The sequence below is a fragment of the Eulemur rufifrons genome, chromosome 7 (assembly GCF_041146395.1).
Source record: "Eulemur rufifrons isolate Redbay chromosome 7, OSU_ERuf_1, whole genome shotgun sequence".
NCBI lineage: Eukaryota > Metazoa > Chordata > Mammalia > Primates > Lemuridae > Eulemur > Eulemur rufifrons.
Window position 1 is genome coordinate 58,243,312 of NC_090989.1, and position 22,054 is coordinate 58,265,365.

The 22,054-nt window shown below is 36.0% G+C and overlaps 1 protein-coding gene across 1 annotated transcript in view; it reads right to left on the bottom strand.

The window, feature by feature from the left end:
- ZBTB20 (zinc finger and BTB domain containing 20) overlaps positions 1-22,054 on the bottom strand; it is a 724,156-nt gene that overhangs the window by 340,937 nt on the left and 361,165 nt on the right. Inside the window, exon 5 of the mRNA XM_069472643.1 lies at positions 5,186-5,233. The gene's annotated coding sequence lies outside the window, so the exon portion shown is untranslated. The remainder of the gene's footprint in view (positions 1-5,185; positions 5,234-22,054) is intronic.

Sequence of the window (22,054 nt, forward strand, 5' to 3'; positions counted from 1 at the left end):
GTTTAGCATCACTTTACAGAACTGGGTTTATTCTTCCCCTCTACCATTTTCTTAGCAAAACTTAAACACACTCCCTAGAGTGTGGGTCTTTATAGAATCAGAAGTGAAAAAATTAGACCAGAGAAAGTACAATTTTTGCCATTGTAATTACCTCTTACAGACAGACTTTTTTCTTTCCTGTTTTATGTGCCATGTGTACAACAATAAAAATAAACAAAGGCATAATTAACCAATCAACTTGTTTGTGGACCAAAGAGAGAAATGGTTAAAGGCTAAGACGTCTTTCAATAATTCATTATAAGAGTCTTTAAACTTAGTATTCAGAGGTTACAAATCCCCACAACACAAATACATTAGGTTGATTCACAGAGTGGCCACCAAATACCCAGAAAGCAAATTACTCTTGACCAAAAGTTATACATCAACAGCACATTAGGAATATTTTCATAGAGGAAGATAGAACATACAGAATCAGTTCTCTATGGATCATAGCATGGTCTCCTAATGGAGCGGACTCCATAAGACCATCTCCATAGCATATCCTTTACGTCACAGGCTCTAAGTAAGAAGAAAGTATTCTCTAGCTAAGGGGGAAAAAATGAAGATTTCTCCTCAGCATTTCCAACATGAAAGGACTGAGCTGGCTACAGAATCATCGGCTTGAATGTTTTTGTCTTGAGTGGGGTTTTCATCCTTCCCTCACTATTCCAGATGAAGCAGCATCACCAAGTTATCCCAGTAAGGGAATGCCACAATTCCCATCCTTTTGGTAATTGTGCATGACCATGGTGTGTTGTGTGTCCAATAAACTTTACCCAGAAAACATGCCACCCTCTGAAACAGGGATCTGATATCTGAACAAACCATTTTTTAAAAAAATTTTGTGGCTATCAGCATCATTAGGTATGAAATGAAAATCCTGTCTTGGTGGGGGTATTTACAAAGAATTCCCCGCCCTATATAAGTAGAATCATCCAACCACAATTCTGAACTTCACTAGGGGGAAGGAGGTAGAAGGTGTAGAACATTACTTTAAGAAATCTTTTATAGCTGGAGGATACATGAGGTCACAGAGGTAACAACAATTGAATAAACAACTGGAGCCAAAGAGGCCAAGCATAAGGAAACGCCAAGCATAAGAAAATGGGTGTGCTCGTACGCACACCAAGAAGCAAACACTATTAATAATAATAAAAATAAGTAGAATAGCTATTATAATGATGGGGCATGGATAGTTCACTTGGGTGCAGTATATAATACACAAGCTAGAAAAAACCCTGGGTAAACTTATGCTTCTCTTTAAAAGGAAGTTTATTTTCTAGGTTTATATGGCATGAGGCACAGAATCCAATACCACGTGTAACAAAAGATGTGGAGAAAGACTTATACTTTTAGCCATTGTGAGATCAATGTTAAAATAACTATGAAAAGGTTAATTGTTTTTAAATATGAGTATTATGGATTATGGTAAAACATCCTTGCAGATTTAAAATAGTAGAGTGGCTAGTTTCTACCTATCTTTCCCTGTGATACCCGAGTTAGCCAAGCCATCAGGTATATTTCTAACCTTTTGCTGACATTTTAATGATGGTGATGCCAGGCCAGGGTAAAGGAGAAACAGAAATGATCAGAAGGTTGAGGGAAAAAAAGAAATGGAAAAGAAAAAAAGAGTTTATATTGTTTACACCATCCAGTCTGGCAAATTTTACAGATGCTCTCTGTTTGCTTGGGATAGTTTATTGCTTATGTTATTACTTTCTTTTTTTTTTTTTTTCCCATGTGCTTTGCTCTACCAGCTTTGGCTGAAAATATTTTGTATGTGTCCATACTGTAAACCCTCATATTTTTTTAGAGATTTAGTGTGGTGGAGAAACTTTTTTTTTTCCTTCCCCAAGGGTTAGGCACATCAATATTCTAGCTACTCACTTTCGAGGCCAATGGAAAATGTGTTCCTAAGATTAAATAGACCTGAGTAACACATAAATTCAGTTTATACTGATGCAGTGTGTTACATAGTTACTCACATCCTGAATTTCTGATGAGTGTAATACACCTGTTGGACAACACATTGCTACTGAACAGTCACTGACCTACAATTCAAAGACAGTGAGACAGCACAAAACCCTAAATATAGGTTCTCTACAGGGAGCCTAATTTTCACAGAGCATCTACATCTGTGGAACACTTTGTGTAAAGGATCTAGCCTAGCCATGGGAAGCTGGCTCATAGAGGGTTCTGTAAAATATTCTTAGAATAAACTAGAGCAATACATACAGGCACATAGAGAGCACCCTTTGTACTACAATGTACAATCTCCTTCCCCCAAACATAGTGTTTTTTAAAATATCAATCAAACTTTTACTATATACTTCCCCCCTTTTCAGAATTCCTAAATGCTCCGCATACTTCCTACACGTTTTCCATTTCTACCAATAAACTTTAAAAACTATTAACTTTTAAGTCCAGTGTTACATTTGGTTTTAGTAGATTTGCCATATTTATCTAGTATGGGTTGGCTGCAGCTAGACTGGAGTTCTAAGTAGTCAGAGGACTACGTTTTCCTTTCACCTCGGTTAAAGAATTGTACACAACACATGCGTATATCCAATAATGAGTGTAATTAATGTTGCATAGAGCCTGCATGCAAATTATCATTCTAAATTTGCGTCAAGTGAAAAAAGTGCCAAAAGAAAAATAGCTCCCCAAGAAACCTAGCCAGATCTGTGAAATGTTTCTCCAGTCAACCAAATTGCCCTTTGGCTTACAGATGTGCCTAAGAATATTATGAAACTCACGGATGAGATTTTTATGATCAATCGTTACATATTAGAAAATATGACATTGGGATACTAAGAAAAATACTACTATATACAATGATTAGAACTATTTATTTAAATATTTCTAACCTTAACATGTAAAAATGTCCTGATGGGCCTGAAATATTGATGTACTAAATGCTATGATGTCTGAGGTTTGCTTCAAAATAACACAGCAGTATAGTGAGAAAATGATAGGTCATGAATTCATCACTGTACAAGCTGAGTGATGAGTAAATGGGAGTTCATTAGAGTAATATGCCTATATTCATGTCTTTAGAACTTTTCATAATAAAATATTTAAAAATATATACTGATTTGAACTTTTATTCATTTTTTATTTATTGACTGATTCATTTACTGTTTATGCAAAGTATTACAGAAATATAAAAAAGTAAATAATAATAAAAATAATGCTCTTGTTGGATATTTAGGTTAAATGAGCTGTTTCTCTTCAAGAATAGTACATATTTATTTTAAATTTTTATGTAGACTATGTAATTACATGTAAAATTCTTAGCTTAAATTTTGAGAGCAGGACACAAAATTATATAGAAAGTAGGATAACAGCATGTTTAAAAGATATATCCTCAGGGGAAAATGAGAGTAAGGAGACAGATCAAATGGTTATTAATGATTGGATTTAAATTATAGAAATAATTACTTTAATTTTTCTTCATTTTACTCCTATGTATTTTCCCAAATTATTTTTAATGAGCATGTATCATTTTTAAATGAAAATAAATATTTATTCATTAGTGGAAAAGATGTGCTCTCCTTTCCCAAGGAGCTTTCCATTTACTAAAACAGAAGAACGACAAACAGCATCGCCCTGATAGTTTAAATCTTCATACCTAGAAGTGAAATACACCCACAGGAAAAGAAACATCAATACAGATTTTATCTGATCATAGAAACATAAAGAGCTTTGTGTGTGTTGGACAGAAATAGGGGAGGAACTGGCTTCTTTGCAAGCCAGCAAGGGTGTGAAATTCGGGCCTTTTTGTGATGAGATCATTTTGTGATAAATGCAAAGGGAGCAACAAATTCAAGTTACCAAATAAGCCTGTGCCTTGAGCTCCTGAGGGTTACACTAACATGAGTTTCTTTCTGGGCAGCATAACAAGTAAAGCATGGGAGTAGGAATGAGGGGGCAGCAGTTATAACCCTAAAGGCTCCTGGCCTTCACTGGAGAGATGGATATGCTCAGAGAGACAGAGAGAGATGTGCAATAGAATTAGAAACAACAACATAGTGACAACTATGGATTATGTGCAATGGCTATGGAAAGTCCCCGTTACAAAGCTATCTTATTACCCCAGGAGATTATTTTCCTCATTTTATGCACATTCATATAAAGTGAAGTCAAGAGTGTAACTTTTAAAGGTTTGGATGGATATGATGTTCATGACTAAATGGGCCTGGACGGAGCCAGACAGAACACAGTCAGATGCCAGGCGAGTCACCCCTTCCCTTCTCCTCCCTCTCCAGTGCATCTGCCAGTGCGTTTCAATGCAGGCTGACCTCTAGCAAAGTCAGCTCTTTCAGGCTCTGTCTGAGCTGAGGATGCTCGACCCACACACCCTCAGTCCTGACCTGCACCCTTCGTCCAGCCGCTGAAATATCAAGCATTCTCGAAGGCCACAGTACCAATTTTTTTTTAAAACTTCACACATTCTCTGTACAAGACACACAGACAAAACTTCAAACCTAGGTTCACCTGTAGCCCTGGTCTTGGTCCTCTTACTTAACTGGTAAAGGAGAGTGGCCTTATTCATATCCCTAAAGAGTATTTTCCCTTTCCGTTTGTGAGTGTATGCAAAGCAATCATGTCTAATTTTAAGATTGATCCAAGTAAAGCAAATGTATTTCACATTTACAGAATATCACAAAATACTAATTGATAGTTCAAAGTATCATAAAATATGTCTGGAGGGTTTTGTGTGTGTTTGCTTAATACCGAGACATCCTGTGTTCTACATGGGAAATACCAGTGCCCGGCTCCACCCTATCACCCTTTATGTCCACTCGGGAGTCTCCTGTGGAAATACGAATCTCTGGAGAGTCTTCCAAACAAGTCCTTTGAGTACTTCCACCCCTACGTAACAATGTCATTCTAAGGTGTTGTTGAAATCTGTTGTAATAGGTTCTGAAGATCATGTTTCTTATCCTTCTAAATGATGGTTTTTCAAATGAAAAAACAGGAAATGAAAGATCTACCCTTTACCGATATCAAAATATGTTTTGTTAAAATTTAAACTCATCACAGCCTTTCGGTCTAATTTTTTCTGAGGTTTGTAGAAATACATTTGACTTCTTTGCATCTCAGTATCTTGGACTTCCATTTAAAGATAAAGAAGGATACTCACCAGACAGCAATGTTGTGAGGAATATCCAGTTAGTGATCGTGAAACATTCTGAAATGAAAAAGAATACTGTTCAATGCCAGGTATTTATTTTCATAAATGTATGATGATATGGCAATTATAGAAAATAACCCATTTGTTCCTTCCTGTGGGACACTAACTTAGCGATACTATATAAAAAGTAAAAGATGCTTGCCTTTGGGAACGAAAATACAATTGTACACTGAGAAAATGGCTTTTGAGACTGCCTGCATATTTAACTTTAAGGGCTCTAACCAGTTGCAACCAGTTATGAATGACTTGCTGCCCATTTCTGCAATTCACCGAAACTTGTGTTGAGAAAGTTATGTTTTATGGTTAATTATCCATGGTCTGTTTTAAAAAATAAATCAAACCATTGTAAACCACCAGGATTTACAGCTCCATTTGAACTTTACTGTAATTTTGATTAAACATTTTGTAAATAAAAACAAACTGGTTTCTCCTTGTTTTTGGTTGTTTGTTACTTGTGTTATAGATATAAATATTGTGGCAATGGTGGGAGAACAAGATATGGATTATTTACCCCTGGTTTCATGAGTTGTGAGTTACTGGCCTTATCCGCCTTTATGAGTATAAATAAATATATAGTATAATATTCTAAGTCCTGTAAGACAAATGGAACGAGTGAACTGAAACCTTTTAAAACCAAAACCTTTTATGCTAAGTCATAGAACAACAAAACAAACCTCAAATTAACATTTAAAAAGCTTCTACTAGGGAGAAACAAAGTCTCCAAATATTATATAATCTGCATTTTAAAAACGGCTTGCCTAATAAGCAGCAGTCTATCAATAATTCCACAAGTTTTTCTTTTCAATGCCTTTAAAATTTAGAAGTCACAGGTCCTTTCCCAGAGATCACCGCCACCCCCAATACCGCCACCACAATGAAAGCCTTGAAAATGACCAGCATGATTAACTTAAGCCAAAATTGATTTAGAAAAATCAGGAATTCATGTAGCTAAAAGGAATAAAAAACTATATAAAAGAAGAACTCTGTAGATTTTTTCCATAGTTACCATCCTAGAACCTATAATAAATAAAAGAAGTCCAAAAATAATTGTCCAGAGAAAATGAGAAAAGCCAAGATTCAAAGGATGCTGTGGCAGAGTGCAAGAAGAGTTTATTTGAGAGCTAGAATCATTTAAGTACCTAACACATTTGCATATGAAACTTAATGAGGATCACAAAAGTAGCCTGCCAAAAATTGTTTTTTAAATGAGCCAATGGTCTGTGCAGCTCTGACCACTCAAAAGGACCTCTAGGAAAGATGTAAAATTGCCTTCTGAAATTTGTTCCTGTTATAAAGACAGAAAGAGGATAAAAAGGGCTTTATCATAAAACGGGGTGATGTGTCCACTATTAGAGCCTGAAGAGCTTTGTATCTGATTTCTTCTTACTCCTTCATTACTTGCATGGGTTACTGCTTACCTGCATAAACACCATGAAGGAATAGCCACGGCAGGTCCCCCACCAGCTCACCCAAACGTGAAAAACATTTATGAAGCTACTACTATGTGCCATACACAACTGGAGTGATTCTGCTGCAAAAGATAAGTCAGTGACTGAGGTTCTTGTTACAACATTAAAAAATATCACCATTGCCAGTGGCAACAAGATGAGAAGCTAGATTGAAAGAGTTGTGGAGGACTTATGAAAAATTTGAAAATGTTAAAAATTCTTCCTAGCTTCTTGCATGGCCTGGGAATAGAAAGCTTAAGCCTCCCAGCACTTCCTAAACCTGGATCCTATATTATAGAAAAATAAAAACAAAAATGAGAGGCCTACATGTTCCCAGAGCCTCAGTTATAACAAAAAATGAGGGCTGAGCAGACTAGGTTGGCACACACTGGACTTTGAAAGATCAAGCCCTAGTATGGTTCAGGGACGGTGAAAACCTAGTAAGATGAAAATCGAAGCTATTCTGGCAACGGGAGGCAGGGAAAAAGTTCAAAGATGTTTTCCTCTACTTCTTTCATAACCAGATGGCTCCAACTATTTTTGACAACCAAGAAAATGCTAATCCTCCTACCTTTTATTGTCCTAAGTTTTCTTTCAAATCCAGGCAACCTATTTGAAAATCAGGGTACTCAAAATGACTTCTTCTATACAGAACTACACATTAAAAATAAGAACTTGAGTATAGATTATAATTACATTATAAAGAATGCACTTTACATGGTATAGAAAAAATTTTTTTTGATAATCAGGTACCTACATACAAAATTGCATATTGAAATCCAAACTCAGCTATAATGCATATAGAGGGACACTTAGCAAAATATACATGTGAATATGATTTCCTGGTTAAAGACTAGAATATTCTAATGAATTTTCATCATTTTCTACAAACAAGACTATCCAAACTATAGATTCTGATAAAAAAAAAAGCTGAAAGGAAATATATTTATAAAATACTTTAAATATATATACTAGTTTAGTCATTATTCATATTAAGACAACAAAAGACATCTGCCCCCATGTCATCATAAATACAGTGACACGATAATCCCAATGATCTTGATTACTCAGTTGTTACAACAGAGAGTCACACATTCAAGCAATGAAACCTGAAAAACCAGACAAAACTCTCTTGGCTTTGATTTTTATCTTTGTGCACCAGATTTTTCCATATAAAGGAATTCTAAATTGCAACAGCTAAAACATAAGACAATGTTAAACAAATTATAAAATAGCCTCAGTCTTCTAGAAAAAAATTAAAGGAAAAATTCACATCATCCCTTCAGTAAAATCAAATGAACCAATTTCTTATGGCTTCAACATCCAGAAGTAAAATATGACCTAAAAGAATGATGCTGATCCCAAATACAAGGAGACGAAGTGCTTTAATAGTTCCTATTCACACAATAATGATCATATCCATCCTTTCTCCCACCCTTTCCAATTGCATTAAAAACAATCAGAACTACTACCACCGACATCACCTTTTGAACGCATGAACTTAATTTATTGTATCCTAATAGTGCCTAGTGCTGTGTCTTCTCATTTTGTAGCCATTTGATAGGCAGAAACCAAAAAGGAAGAACAAAAGAAAGCTCAAAATCTCTCCAACCTCCCTTATCAGACAAATGCCTGGTTCCCAGAGGACATCAGTTAGTTAAGTGAAACAAAATATAACAGGGAACAAAGACTGATAAATGCAGGCAAATCTCACTATGTTCCCTTTTAAACTGGGAAGGGAGTTATTGTAATGAAAAACTTGGGGTATGGGTAAGGGGTGAAGGGTTACAGAAAGAGGGAGAGAAAAAACCCCATTTATTATACATTTGAGGCATTAAGAAAGGCAGTACAATGAACCCGAAGACCAAAAGTTGTTCCAGGAAGTAGTGTAACAGAAAGTTTCAAATGAGAATTCCAGAAGCCACAGGTTCTTAAGTAAAATGGTTGTTTAGTTGATGGATTCTATAGAGAGTTTGAATTAACTATCTCTGTTGTAAGAACCTAGATGATTTCTCTTTCATTAAGGCTTTGGGGTTTGAATGTACTTTGTCAAAAGAAAGAAAATTAGAACTTTATACAGCTCCCAAAGTAAAAAGAGGAAGATGGATTTATATAACTGGCTTTTTACATAAATATTACATCAGAATTCATTTCAAGTGAAAACACACACACACACACACACACACCTCTTCCTTATCCTCTTTCTATTTTAAAATTCATTTCATACTTCAAATGTTTTGGGGTTTTGTAAAATAAGTAAAAACTAAGTAAAAACACCTCAGAATAAGTGAAGTCTTCTATTACCTGGAAAATTCATTACGTCACATAGGGTCACAAAGACCTATTTAAAGCCAGTTACGGCACTGACAATTATGGGACATGTTGCTCCAGCCCAGGGCAACTAGAAATGGCCCTGGATGTTAACTAACTCCCTTCTGAACAGTCTGAGAAAAGGGAAAAAAACTGTAAGTTCCCCCATCTGTTATTTCCTTTTTTTTTTCTTGGCTGTGGAAAAGTAAAATTATGCAAGAGCTTTTGAATGTAAAGGCTGTGTGTGCTTTTTCCCTTTTTGTCTCTGTGTACCGGTTATGTGATGTTGCGTAACTGAGTACAGAGTAGGCGGTTAGCGTTTACTATTGATTTACACTATGCCATCTAATGAATTCAGAACACTAAAAAGAAAGGAGTGGGAAGGGGAGGGAGTAAAAAGAGAAAGAGAAGAACACGGAGAGAAAAAAGGAGGAATGAAGGGGAGGGAGACAGAGCTTATTTAGAGAAACAATTCTAATGCCTGGAATAGGTTCATTTTTATTTCCTTTAGCTCTGACGTTCGGTTATTGTTCAGGTCTCAGAGACCTGCACTAGAGCTAGTGACCCCAATATCCCAATCCTATTTCTAATGAGGATTATTGTCAGGTGAATGTCTGTGAGTACTAATGTATCAAATTACTTGAAAGCAATTCCACTGAACTCTCAGACTTCTCCATATGTACCTATTTATCATTTTCTCTATGCAACTGTGAATCTGTATCTGTGATAGCCAGTGTTATGGTCCAACTGGTTTACCTAATGGTAAATATTATTTGAAAGATATACAGGGATATCATCAGGGCAAAGAGAAATATATTCTATTTAACATCTCCTTTAAAAATATATAAAGAACACATTTATAAATCTTTAAACAGGTCACTGTTTTACTTTAGAAGAAGATATGCCACAAATTATTTGGCTGAAAAAAAAACCAGCCCAATGTAGGATGATCAAAGAGAAATGGGCCAAATGAGGAAGGACCCTAAACTGATGAACGGTACTTATAAAGGAAATTTAAATAATGTCTTATGTCTACGGAAAGCCTTCAACTTTTGAACAGGATTATTATAGACATCCCAGTTTTTCAAGGTTGCTCAGTGCTTGCCAGACCATACAATGAATTCCCAAAGCTTAGGTCAGAAAGGAAGGGTGAAGTTGACTGTGCTGCTAGGTACCTTAGTGCCCTCCTATGGCTGGGAACAACCACTAAGGTGAAATAAAGTTCTCTTTATTCAGCAACCAGCTAGAGAGCTGAGCAGGGAAGTTGTTTCCTTCCTGAATGTGTATTTGCAAATGATGACTGGGGCAAATTACAGGAGGTTATTCAAAGGAAAGAACAAGAGTTTGGGTTTCATTTCTGATCATCTCATTGTCTTCTCTTTTCACCCATTTTAGCTTAGAAAATATTAAACAGACACCTACACCATCCGCTTGTAGAAGATGTCTTAATGACCAATAGCAGTGTGCATACAGTTGTATAGCTAGCACTTAACACAGTGCTCAGCAAATATTTGTTAAAATGATAGGGGATAAACATCTCTGTTGGAAAAGTGCACGAGAAAGGCTTCAGAAAAATATATTCTAATGTTTTACAGGAATTCTTGGGTTGTACTGCCTTTTTTTTTTTTTTTTTTTTGTGAGACAGGGTCTTGCTCTGTCATCCAGACTGGAGTGTTGTGGCATGATCACAGCTCATTGCAATCTCTAGTTCCCAGGCCCAAGTGATCTTCCTGGCTCAGTCTCCCAAATAGCTAGGATAACAGGTGTAAACTACCACATCAACTAATTTTTTTTTTCTTTTTTAGTAGAGACAGGGTCTTGCTGTGTTGCCCAGGCTGGTTTCAAACTCCTGGGCTCAAGTGATCCTTCCACCTTGGCCTCCCTAAGTGCTGGGATTATAGGTGTGAGCCACTGTGCCTGGCCTCATAAGCTCTATCATTTATGTGCAGATAAAATAATAATGTAAAGGAAATATCAGACTATTATTTAAGGGTCAGTTGACTTCAGTTCCATTTTATTAGGAAAAAGCTTAACAAGAATTATAACACTGATAAAATAAGCAAAGTTTTCTGTTCATTTCCACCAGCCCTTTTGGACTATCTTTTCATTTCTGTCGTGGGCACAGAAAAGTCCATTTTAATTTCCATGGACATATTCTAAAGGAAAAGACATGGGATATCAACATAATTCATCTTTTAAAAAACACTGAGAAGAATGTAGCTATGTAGTAATGGGAGAGAATATGGCTTTTTGTTGAAGGGCAAGACAGGTTGAGTTTTGATTAAGTTATGCAAATCTAAATTAATATAAGGGTGACCAAGAATGTACTGATTTTCATTTTCTTGGTTAAACAGGAGATTTTTTATCCAAAATAAATTCTGGATTGGAAAATCAGAAATGCCATCTTTTAGTTAATTGGAAAATAAGACCTTTAGAAAAAAATTAAGCGCTGGGTATGGTGGCTCATACCTCTAATACTGGCACTTTGGGAGGCCAAGGCAGGAGGATCACTTGAGGCCAGGAGTTCAAAACCAGCCTGAGCAACGTAGGGAGACCCTGTCTCTATAAAAAATTAAAAAATTAGCCAGGTGTAGTGGTACATGCCTGTAGTGCCAGCTACTGAGGAGGAGCCTCAGGCAAGAAAATCACTTGAACCCAGGAGTTTGAAGTTGGAGTGAGCGGTGATGCCACTGCGTTCTAGCCTGGGTGACAGGGCAAGAACCTGGCTCCAAAATTAAAACAAAAATAAAATGAACAAATAAATAAATAAATGAAGCTACAATCTCTCAAAAGTCCCAGTTGAAGATTCAGCTAAAAGCATGTTCAGCAATGGTAGCTATATTGTATCTTTATAAATGGAGCTACTGTCTTATTAATTCTCCAGGACGAAGCATGCAGATTTTAGTCATCCTCAAAAAGTTTTTTTTTTTTTTTTCAACTTTGGGCATTCAATTAATGTACTCAAATTCAGCAACTTCCTCCAGTGAGCATCCTGGCAACATGTCGACAAGATTTTCCCACGTGCCTTTTCATTTCATGGACTCTTAAAAGTAGATGGGAACTTCCCTGACCCCCCTCATTTTATATATGAAGATTCTGAGGCTCAGAATTAACTTTCTCAAAGGCATGGATTTTGAGACAGAGCTGGGACTAGTATGTAAAACTCATAGTTCATTTTTTCACAGCATAGACTGAATCAAAGTTGTATGAATTGAATCTTATTTTAAATTCCACAGGGAAAGATTTCTATGGATTCTTTTATAAGACGGGGAATCCTTATATTATGTAAAATGTTTACCTCAAAGCTACTTAATTTTTTTAAATCATAAACATGAATCTGTTGTTTAAATTCTTGCTTCTTCTCTTCCTCTTCTTAATTTTTAAATCTTTACATGAGTCTTCACCTCCTGTCCTCTTACTTCTCCTGTGTCTAGTTCATATATGCCCTTTCCTGACTCCAAATTCTTCCTTTCCTCTCACTTTTCATATATTTATCCAACTTTTATTTATTTCTTTTCCTCATAGAATTTTTTTTTTGTTAATGTTCTTTGATATCCTCAGAAATTATAAAGGAAGAAAAAAGCATAAATTTAGTATTATATAATACATAGGCCTTTGGTTTATATTTAAGTTAAAAAAATGCAATAAGATACGGACAAATTGAAGGTAAACTACAGCTGTAGGCTTTCCTCTAGAAAGTTACAGCTGTCTAGATCTCCATATTATCAGTATGGTAACTGGGGCCTAGTGTTTCAAAGTGTCTCATCAAAGAGAGAGCAAAGGGTCCTGACCTCCAGATCAGTCATTTCTTCTCTACACCAAGTCATCTCTTTTCCATTTTCTTTATTTCCATTCCCCAGATCCAAATATTTGAGACTGGTTATGGCACAGCAGGGGGAGAGCCAGACAAATCCCAGTGGTTTAATGTGACTTAATATGATACTGGCCAAACTCTTTCAGTTCCAAAAAGCATCAGAAAGAGTTGCACACTCAAAGTGCAGTTACACAGAAAATGAAGTCTGAAGAGGTTAAAAGAAAAGAGTACTCAGACATGAGAAAGAGGTCCTGGGATTACAGGCACGTTGCGTCCAGAATCATTGTAATTAAGATTGTGTCATTGTTTCCATTATAAACCTTACTCTTATGGGGTTTATAATTCAGCTAAAATGGTCAGCTCTAGGCTGAACTGCAGCTCCAAATATCTTAGAGTGGGAGGTCCCCCCACTCCATTTCATTTCTTTCTTTTTTTTTTTGAGACAGAGTTGCCCGGGCTAGAGTGCTATGGCATTAGCCTAGCTCACAGCAACCTCAAACTCCTGGGCTCGAGCAATCCTTCTGCCTCAGCCTCCTGAGTAGCTGGACTACAGGCATGTGACACCATGCCCAGCTAATTTTTTCTATACATATTTTTTTAGTTGTCCAGCTAATTTCTTTCTATTTTAGTAGAGACAGGGTCTCGCTCTTGCTCAGGCTGGTCTAGAACTTGTGAGCTCAAATGATCCACCTACATCGGCCTCCCAGAGTGCTGCCCCTCCATTTCTTAAAAAACAAAATATACAGCAACTATTCAATACTTTCAATGATAGTCTTATCCTGACCCTTTCTCTTTAAAGGGCTGGTGCTAATCAACAAGCTTAATCTACAGTCAACCAACCTGAGCAACATCCACTGTGGAATGAAGGACATTACCCTCATATATGAATGGATAATAAAAGGATCTCCTATTATTTTAAGAGGCTTAATGTACATCAGTTCATTCCACTTTATTGATGTGAACAGGATTTCAGCAACTCTTTGTTGAAAAGTCTCCCACTCTAGTTTGCTAACTTTGGTTTTGTACAAAATATTACAATTATAGGAGACAGGGATTTCTGATGGTTTCCTTAGATTTCTTTCCTCATAAGCCCATTCTCAGGGTGGGTATCAGGTAATTAATAATTTTTAAAATACCTTGATTCTGTTTCTCTAGCATTGTCTACAATGCCTAATGGTTATGGTACAACGCTATGCCACAACGGTGAGGATGGGGGAGGAAATCACAGATGTACATTAAAATGAACAGGCCAGAGGAAACTAGTACTTACTGAGTACATATTATATGCCACGTATTTCATTAATATTATTTCATTTAATATAAACCTACTGTGAAGTAGCACTGGCCCATGTTTTATAGATTAGCAACACAGCTATAGAGCTGTTAGCTAACCTGCCTAAGGACACCAGAGCGAATTAAAAAGTTGTGAAGTGAGACCTGAATCAGGATCTGTTTGATTCCAAGGCCCCTATGTGCTACAGTGCACTGCGATGCCAGGAGCAGAATATGAAGCCATTTAACCAAAAAAAAAAAAAAAAAATTTTCCATGTCAATGTTGAGAGCCACTTCATACTCCAAGTAAGAGGCGGGATGGGTAGTAGATAACTCTTCAAAAGAGATAGGTTCTTGCATTGCTCTTCGTTCTGATAATCCCCATTTGTTCAAATGCAAATATCCAGATGATTATTTGGAAAATGTCTTGTCTTGGATAAGAAAATGTATAATCTTCTAGGAACTTTTAAATCAGACCAGATATTTGAATGTTTATAAAAATCCCTTTAAATATTTATACTAGATAAAAGTTTTAAAAATATAATGCAAAAAATCAGATGATTAATACATTAACATTTCAATCTGCATGTGTGTATATATATAAATATATATATCTATAATTTTTTTGTCCTTGCCAAAATTTCTGGTAATTACTATAAAAGTATTTGACAAAAGCTAAACAGTAAATGTGATAATCCAGGAGAAAAGGAAACAAATAAAGAACAAGAAAAGAGGAGTGTGTGTGTATATATAACTTCTCTCAGAATTTTGATCCTAAGGTATTTCTTAAGCTAAATAGGTCATAGTGCTTTAGTCTAAATAGTGTGTTTGTGTGTGGGGGGGGGTGTAAAGATAAAGAGTTTGACTATGTTAATATGGAAAATGGTTATTTTTCCAAAGTTGTCTTTACTGAATCATTTTATGTGAACATATTATTTTATAATACTCTCCAATAAATACTTGTTCAAGATAACATTAGAGCTCGTCAGGTAAATAACAGCAGTTTTAAAAGACTACAGCCTGAAGCACTGTAGAGTTTGCCAACTTTACACATGACTATGAAGCGTATAATGGAAAGTATACTCCATTTGATTCACACAATGCAGTCAGTGTTTTGGGATGAATCTTATATAACTGTGTGTCTGTGTGTGTGTAATGCACTATGTTCCTCAAGACTATTGGACACTTTTAAAAAACATTTTTTAAAATCCTAATTTGGTGAAGAAATTAACAACAAAGTAAATGAAACAGAAAAGACTTGAGAGAATGAACAGTTTTTTCAGAAACACCAACATATTCCTCAACATTTGATGAGCCCTTATTGCTCTGCCCTTCCCTCCTTTTCTTCCTCAAGTCTAAACTGATTGGGAGCAAGAAGGAAGAAGCACTAACTCCCGATTTAGCAGAAGCACAATAGAGAGATCTAGCACGTATTCCTGACCCTCTTCTCCCATCCCTGTATGGAAAAGTAATGGTAGACTAAACACCAGTAAAAGCAACAACAAGTCTGACAGTTGTGGTATTGGGCAAAAGCAGGCTTTGTAGCTGCATATTTCAAGGGATTTCTTCAAAGTTTAGCTTCTCTAGATGTTCTTACTACAAAGCTGAAGAAGAGATGAGATCTGTTAGGGAAATAGATGAGGTTTAGTGGGGTAAGAGAGGAGACACTGCTTTTTTTTTCAAATAGTATTTAAACACATGACCAAGACTCGAACCAGCTAAAAATAACTCACAATACCTTCCTGACAACAACAAAACAAAGCAAAAACTCACAACCAATTATTTTGACTGGTGAAAGTAGACAGTGATATAAAAGTAACAGATGGAAGCCCAGTTTTACTCATACAACACACTCCATAATCATAATTGCAAGCATCCCTATGACAATAACTTAGCAATGGTGACTTTGGCCTTTTGCTTCAAAATATCTCCTTTAGGTGGGTTTCCTTAAGCACTTCAGAGGGGCTGGCTTAAAACAATGTAGAATGAAGCCAACTCATCTGTCTATATCTAGAAACAGGAGAGAGTTGCAAATCACAGCCTGTGGACAAAAGTGATCCAGGTGTCACCTTTGCCAAATCTCTTCTCAAGACCAGAATAGATTTTCTTGTCTTATTTATTTTTGCTGTCTGTAGTATTTTTAGGAAAGGTGACATATCTGTACTATTAAAAACACCACACTACATAGCATCTAAAAACTTTCTTAAATCGAATAATTAAAAGTAATAAATCTTCCTGCTAATTTCTCCTCAAAGTTGAAAGAAAGGTTATTTTCTTACCTTACATTGTGCCTTCTGATCTGACAGTGTCATTCAGTCAATAATTTCAATGTCAGTTACTGATTTTCAGCTCTTTTATTACAAAGACTTCAAGCAATAATGAAATGATGCTGATCTGCTTGCTTTCACTCTATATAACGTCTATATTTGTATGCTTATGCTTCTATTTGGATCTATATTTATCTGCTTTATCTGCCTACAGTGCATCTGTTTCTCATACACACAGACATATATTTATATATATACACATACTGTATATATATATATATAGGTTATATATAAACACACATACCCCAAAAATGTATGAATGTATGCTAGTGTGCTTACTTCAACAACTATGCAGGTGCATAAATACTCAGACACATGACAAATATACAAAGAACATAAATGTACTGTAAACATAGCTGCACAGGGAAAAGTGTATCTTAACAACAGCCCTGTCTGCCGTACTTGGCTGTTGACCTTTGAGACTTAACACACTGTTGAATGGAATGTCATAGACTACTCTGAGGGGAGAAAAATCTTCTGAAGTCAAACTATTAATATATAACTAAATAGAGATCATGCATTCTAACTCACTCATTTCAGACATGAGGAAACTAAGATACTAAGGTGAATAGCAAAGATTTTCTAGTTTTCTAAAAACAGAGCTAGAACCCACGCCTCTGCCTTCTAGACAAATGCTCTTTCTGCTATGCTGAATTGAAATGAGCTTTTTCAAACTCAGTATCATTATTTTCTAATTACTACTCTTTCCTATTTTTCCATTTCCTTACTGCATGAAATGTAAGCAACCAAAATTCACTGAGGGTAAGGCACTGTTCTAACTATTTTGTATGTACTATTTTATTTAATCTGCACAATATCTCTATAAACTAGATATTATTGTTCACCCTCATTTTACATATTAAAAAACTTAGGCTCCAAGAGTTAAATAACTCACCCAAAGCTACATAGCTGGTAAGCAAAAGGGCTAAGCTCCTGTAATACTCAAGGCCCATGTTTTTCCCACTAGACCATGATGCTTTGCTTAACACACATCTGAATGTCATACCAAACTCTACCACCACCACAGGGTGACAATCTTATAAATCTAATAACTGGCCTGTTTTAGGATATATAATGAGTCTAAAGCAGAGGTTCTCTCAGACTGGGAAAAAAAAAACAAAAGGAAGTAGAGAAGGTATAAGCTACATATTCCTAGTATACAGCCTAGGCCCTCTATAAGAAAACTGAAATATGCAAAATTCAGACCAAAAAAAAAAAAAAAAAGAAAAACGACCCCAAGGGTGGTCTTATGTGGTTTAAAGTCTTAATAACTTCTAGTCTATGAACATTTTATGTCTTTTTCATCTAAGGATTATATTAATAGCAAACTGATAATATTGAATAAGATGGGAAACGGGCACAAGAAGGCAGAGAGAGAATAGCAAAAGGTAAGACCCACACCCACCTCTTCTTCCTCTCTTGGGACAACACTTTCAAAATAAACACTTATTAAAAACTACAAAGCCAGTACCAACAATTGGTATTTTGCCCTCACTCAAGGGTGGAGGACAAATTCAGAAAAGAAAGTAAGTCCACATATGGTAGGTAATTTTATATAAATCTCTTCAGATAGTAACCAGTTGTGAGCCGCATGAAACAGAGCGGAGTTTTGTACTTTGGTTGGCTGACAAAGAACACAGCGCTGGGAGATGCCATGTGGATTGTGAAACTCCCTGGGGCACACTGCATCCATAAGCCAAAGAACGAAAATTACACTGATCCATACATGCAGCTCTTCATCTGTGACATATTGATAATTACTCTTCATTTGTGAATTATTAAATAAATGCAAGTTATAGAACCACGTTTCAGACAGTTGTCACAAATAATACATTTTACTTAACTCTTTCATAACAGCATCTAGCCTCTGTCTATAGGAAATGGGAGGTATCATACTATAGGGCCTGCTATTACAGCAAGATTATGGTCTTTAGAAAGACAGATGGACTTGAGTTTGAATCTCAGGTTGTCTGCTTATTAACGATACAGTTTGGGGCATGTGGCTTAAACTCTTCTGAACCTCACTTTTATCACCTGTGGAGCAAACTATAAAACTACTACTTTTGCAGGAACATTGTGAGGATTAGGAATATCCCCTTAATAAAGGGGGGCATTAAATGTTATTATATGTTTAAGAAGGCTATTTGGCTGTGATTTTCTTTTGTGTAAGTGATACAGAACTCTTCTAGGAGTAACAGAAGACGCAAGGTACTTTTTATATTGGTTTAATCAAAGACAAACTTTTTGGTGATCAGATGTGTTCCAAGTAAAAGTAGAAATCAAAACATTTCATAGTGTAACATTTTCAATGGAAGATCTTAGAGCACTTAACCCATGACTTTTGTGATTGCTGGTACTCTCATTTAATAGTTGGGCAAAATGACGTTCAGAGATAAATCCCCCAAATCAATAATAATAATAAAAAAATCACTGGCAGGGGTGAGTAGAATTTCTGTTTTTAACATCTAATCCTATAGTGTCCAGCTGAGGAATAATTGCTGCAAGGTCACAGATGCAAAGGGCTATGTTTCCCCAAAGCTCTTTGAGATTATTCACTAAGGTCAAAAACATTAGGTAATGCTGTGTACATCTGCTGAGATAACAAGGGTGAGTCAGAGGCTAAGTCAGGGTTTCAGGTTATAGGGGTGGGGTGAAGAGTGCCTTTCAGATCAAATGATAAGAGTAGTGTAATTTAAGCAAAGAATAAGCTATACAGTATTTAAAATAAAAGGAAAGAAAAGGGGAGACAACCATAGCCAAGAGAAGGTGGGTGGGAACACAGACCCTGTGGGGCTCAAATGGGTAATTGCGCCTCAAAGAGGAAACCCTCCCACATTCACACACACTGAGAAGTGAACAAAAAAGCCCAGGGTGCAGCATAAATCCTGCTATCCCAATAACACACACAGATGTTCCACCATTGTTTTCTTTTATGCACATTTTAATTAAGAGATCAGAATCAAGCATTAAAATGTTATTAAATGGCTTGTTTACATTTTCTCTATATGTCATTTATAATGCATTTTCTAAATGTGTGTACATCTATTCAGAAGGACTATTTGGAATTTTTATGTCACTGCTACAACTGTCCTGCTAACTCACATCATTTTAGCTAACCAAATAAGTGTCAAAAAGCCTTTTCAGTCCAAGAAATGGGACTCTCACCTCTTTAATTCTCAGTCAAGCAATCCTCACCTCCCATCATACCTCTCGGCAGGGTGACTACAGACTACACTACAGCACTACAGTACTTCAACACAACAGGCGGCCCCAGGTCCACAACCACCTTTCTGATTTTTCACAAGAGTCACAATTTCAAATGTTCTCCCATTGTCCTCACAAGAAACTATTCTTTATATCCATGTCATACCCTTTCCCTAGAGCCGTTTTAAAAACCTCAGGCACTCAGAGCTACCACATGGAGGAACCTGACCACATACAAGTGGCTTCCCTTGAGGGGACACCTTGGGTGAAATGGGAATGAGTACATTTTTTCTCCCCCCATCTCATGTCCTATTTCTAGTCTACAACTTAATCCTATTTACCTCTGCAGGAATCCTTTGAGTTCTCTATATTATTCTAGAATTGAAACAAGTATTCACACTTTCCCTTTTCCCAGATGCCGCAGATACTAAGACTGATTCATACAACCCACCTGCATTGGTGGATCACAGGTGTCCTGTAGTCTACCTGCACCACATAGTTTAAGTACTTTAACCATAGGCCATTGCCCTAGAAGCCTACTATTGATATTATACCTTATGAATCATAGTAAATGGAATGGTAAAGTCTCAGAAGGGAGGACTTAAGTCTCTTCCATGTTCAGTTTAGTGCCTGGCACACTGTGAGCGCTCAGTGAGTCCAAGTAAGAGAAGCAAGGTTTTTTTCTTTCCTTTTCTTTGTCTTTTTGTTATCCAGAATGCTTGTAGAGAACAGGCATAAGAAAGGAATACATTCTAATCTTACTGTCAATTTATATTCTGTAAACTGTCTCATTTGCAGTATAAATGACTACAAAAATGTTTTGGTTACTCTAAGTATACCCTTGAGGTAAGAGTTAAATTAAGTCTACCACAATTGATAGACCAGATAGGACTCAGGGATGAGCAATAGCATGGCTTTGAATCAAGTCCCTTTTGGAAGAAAACACTAAGATGTCACCACCAAAAGAATAAGATTGGCACAATGTTCTGGAGAGCATTTTAGCGATACGCATCGAAAACAGAAAAAGATGTGAATACTGTTGACCCAGAAATCTCACCTTTAAGAATTTATCTAAACGAAATAATCAAAGATCTACATAATGATTTAGAAGCAAGAAGGTTTACCATGGCATTATTTATATTTGGGGAAAACTGGAAACGTTATCTGACAATAGAGGGTTGATTAAATAAATGATAGTACAACCATATACTATGCAGTTTTAAAAACCATATTTTGGATACTACTTAATGACATGAAAAAATTTTGGGAGGGCAAATTGTTAATTGAAAAGGCTTATTAACCAACAATATGTTCAGGAAAATCTACTGTTTAAGTAAATATTGCTAAGTTAAATATTGTTAAGTTAAATATTGTTTAAGAAATGATAGATATGTACACACATAGTAGAAAAAGCCTGGAAAACATTAAAAGTGGTTGTTTTGGGGCAGAGGAATTGCAAGCAATTTTTGTTTACTTGAACTTTTTCATAGTGAAAACATATTCATTTTATAGTAAAATATTACTTAAAATATTAATCTATAAACCTTCCCTCCCTAAAGGCCTAAAAAGTGACTTTCTAAAGGGATTTTTGTCTCTAGAAATCCTACCTCTTCTGTTTTTAATAATAGTATGTGTTGCCTTTTAAAATCTTAAGTATTTGGAACTGTGTAGTTATAATAGATTCTCTACCTCTTAAACAAATAAAAATCCTTAATAGCTCTGTGATTTTAATCTTAGGCTCCTCCTTAGAAAAAATACCAATGGACTGTGAGTTAATGATATGGAATGTTAAGAATTTAAACAGAACTTCTGTACCTATTTCTCCATAAGTGTTAAATTTTACTTTCAATCCAGGCTCCACAGTATCAATTAATGTCATTAAGTTACATTATTTAGGCCCACCGCATAACACTTTTGCTTTTCTTGATTTTCAAACTGCTTATTTCACCAATGCGATGTAAAGTTAATGATGTTATAGAGAGTAAATGATGCAGTTAGAATCCATCATTCAGGGAAAACCATCACGTTTGGTCATTTAAGGAGGAGCTGAGTTCAATGCAATTTGATTCCTTGTGCAGTATTTGATGTAATCATTATGGTACTTCTCATTCCCTCAGTTTTTGGTAAGAGATACCACCATTTCCAAGGCTCTTACTCACCCTTACACCCACACTCAACCATAAGTGATTGTGCAAGACACTAAAGTAAAAAGAAAACGGAGGAGCTGTGATCAGCCACAGGTGACCCTGAGTTACAAAACAGAGAAAGGATATATATAGTCTATTAGTCCTAAAAGAAAAATTAGAGATGTGGAGAAAAGTTGAGCTATGATACTTAAGAATGTACAGGAGTAAAGATCTTCAAACTCCTGCTATGAGAAGAGATAATTCTATCTATAAATCCAGTACATGCTGCCCACATAGGACTATTAATTCCAATAAAT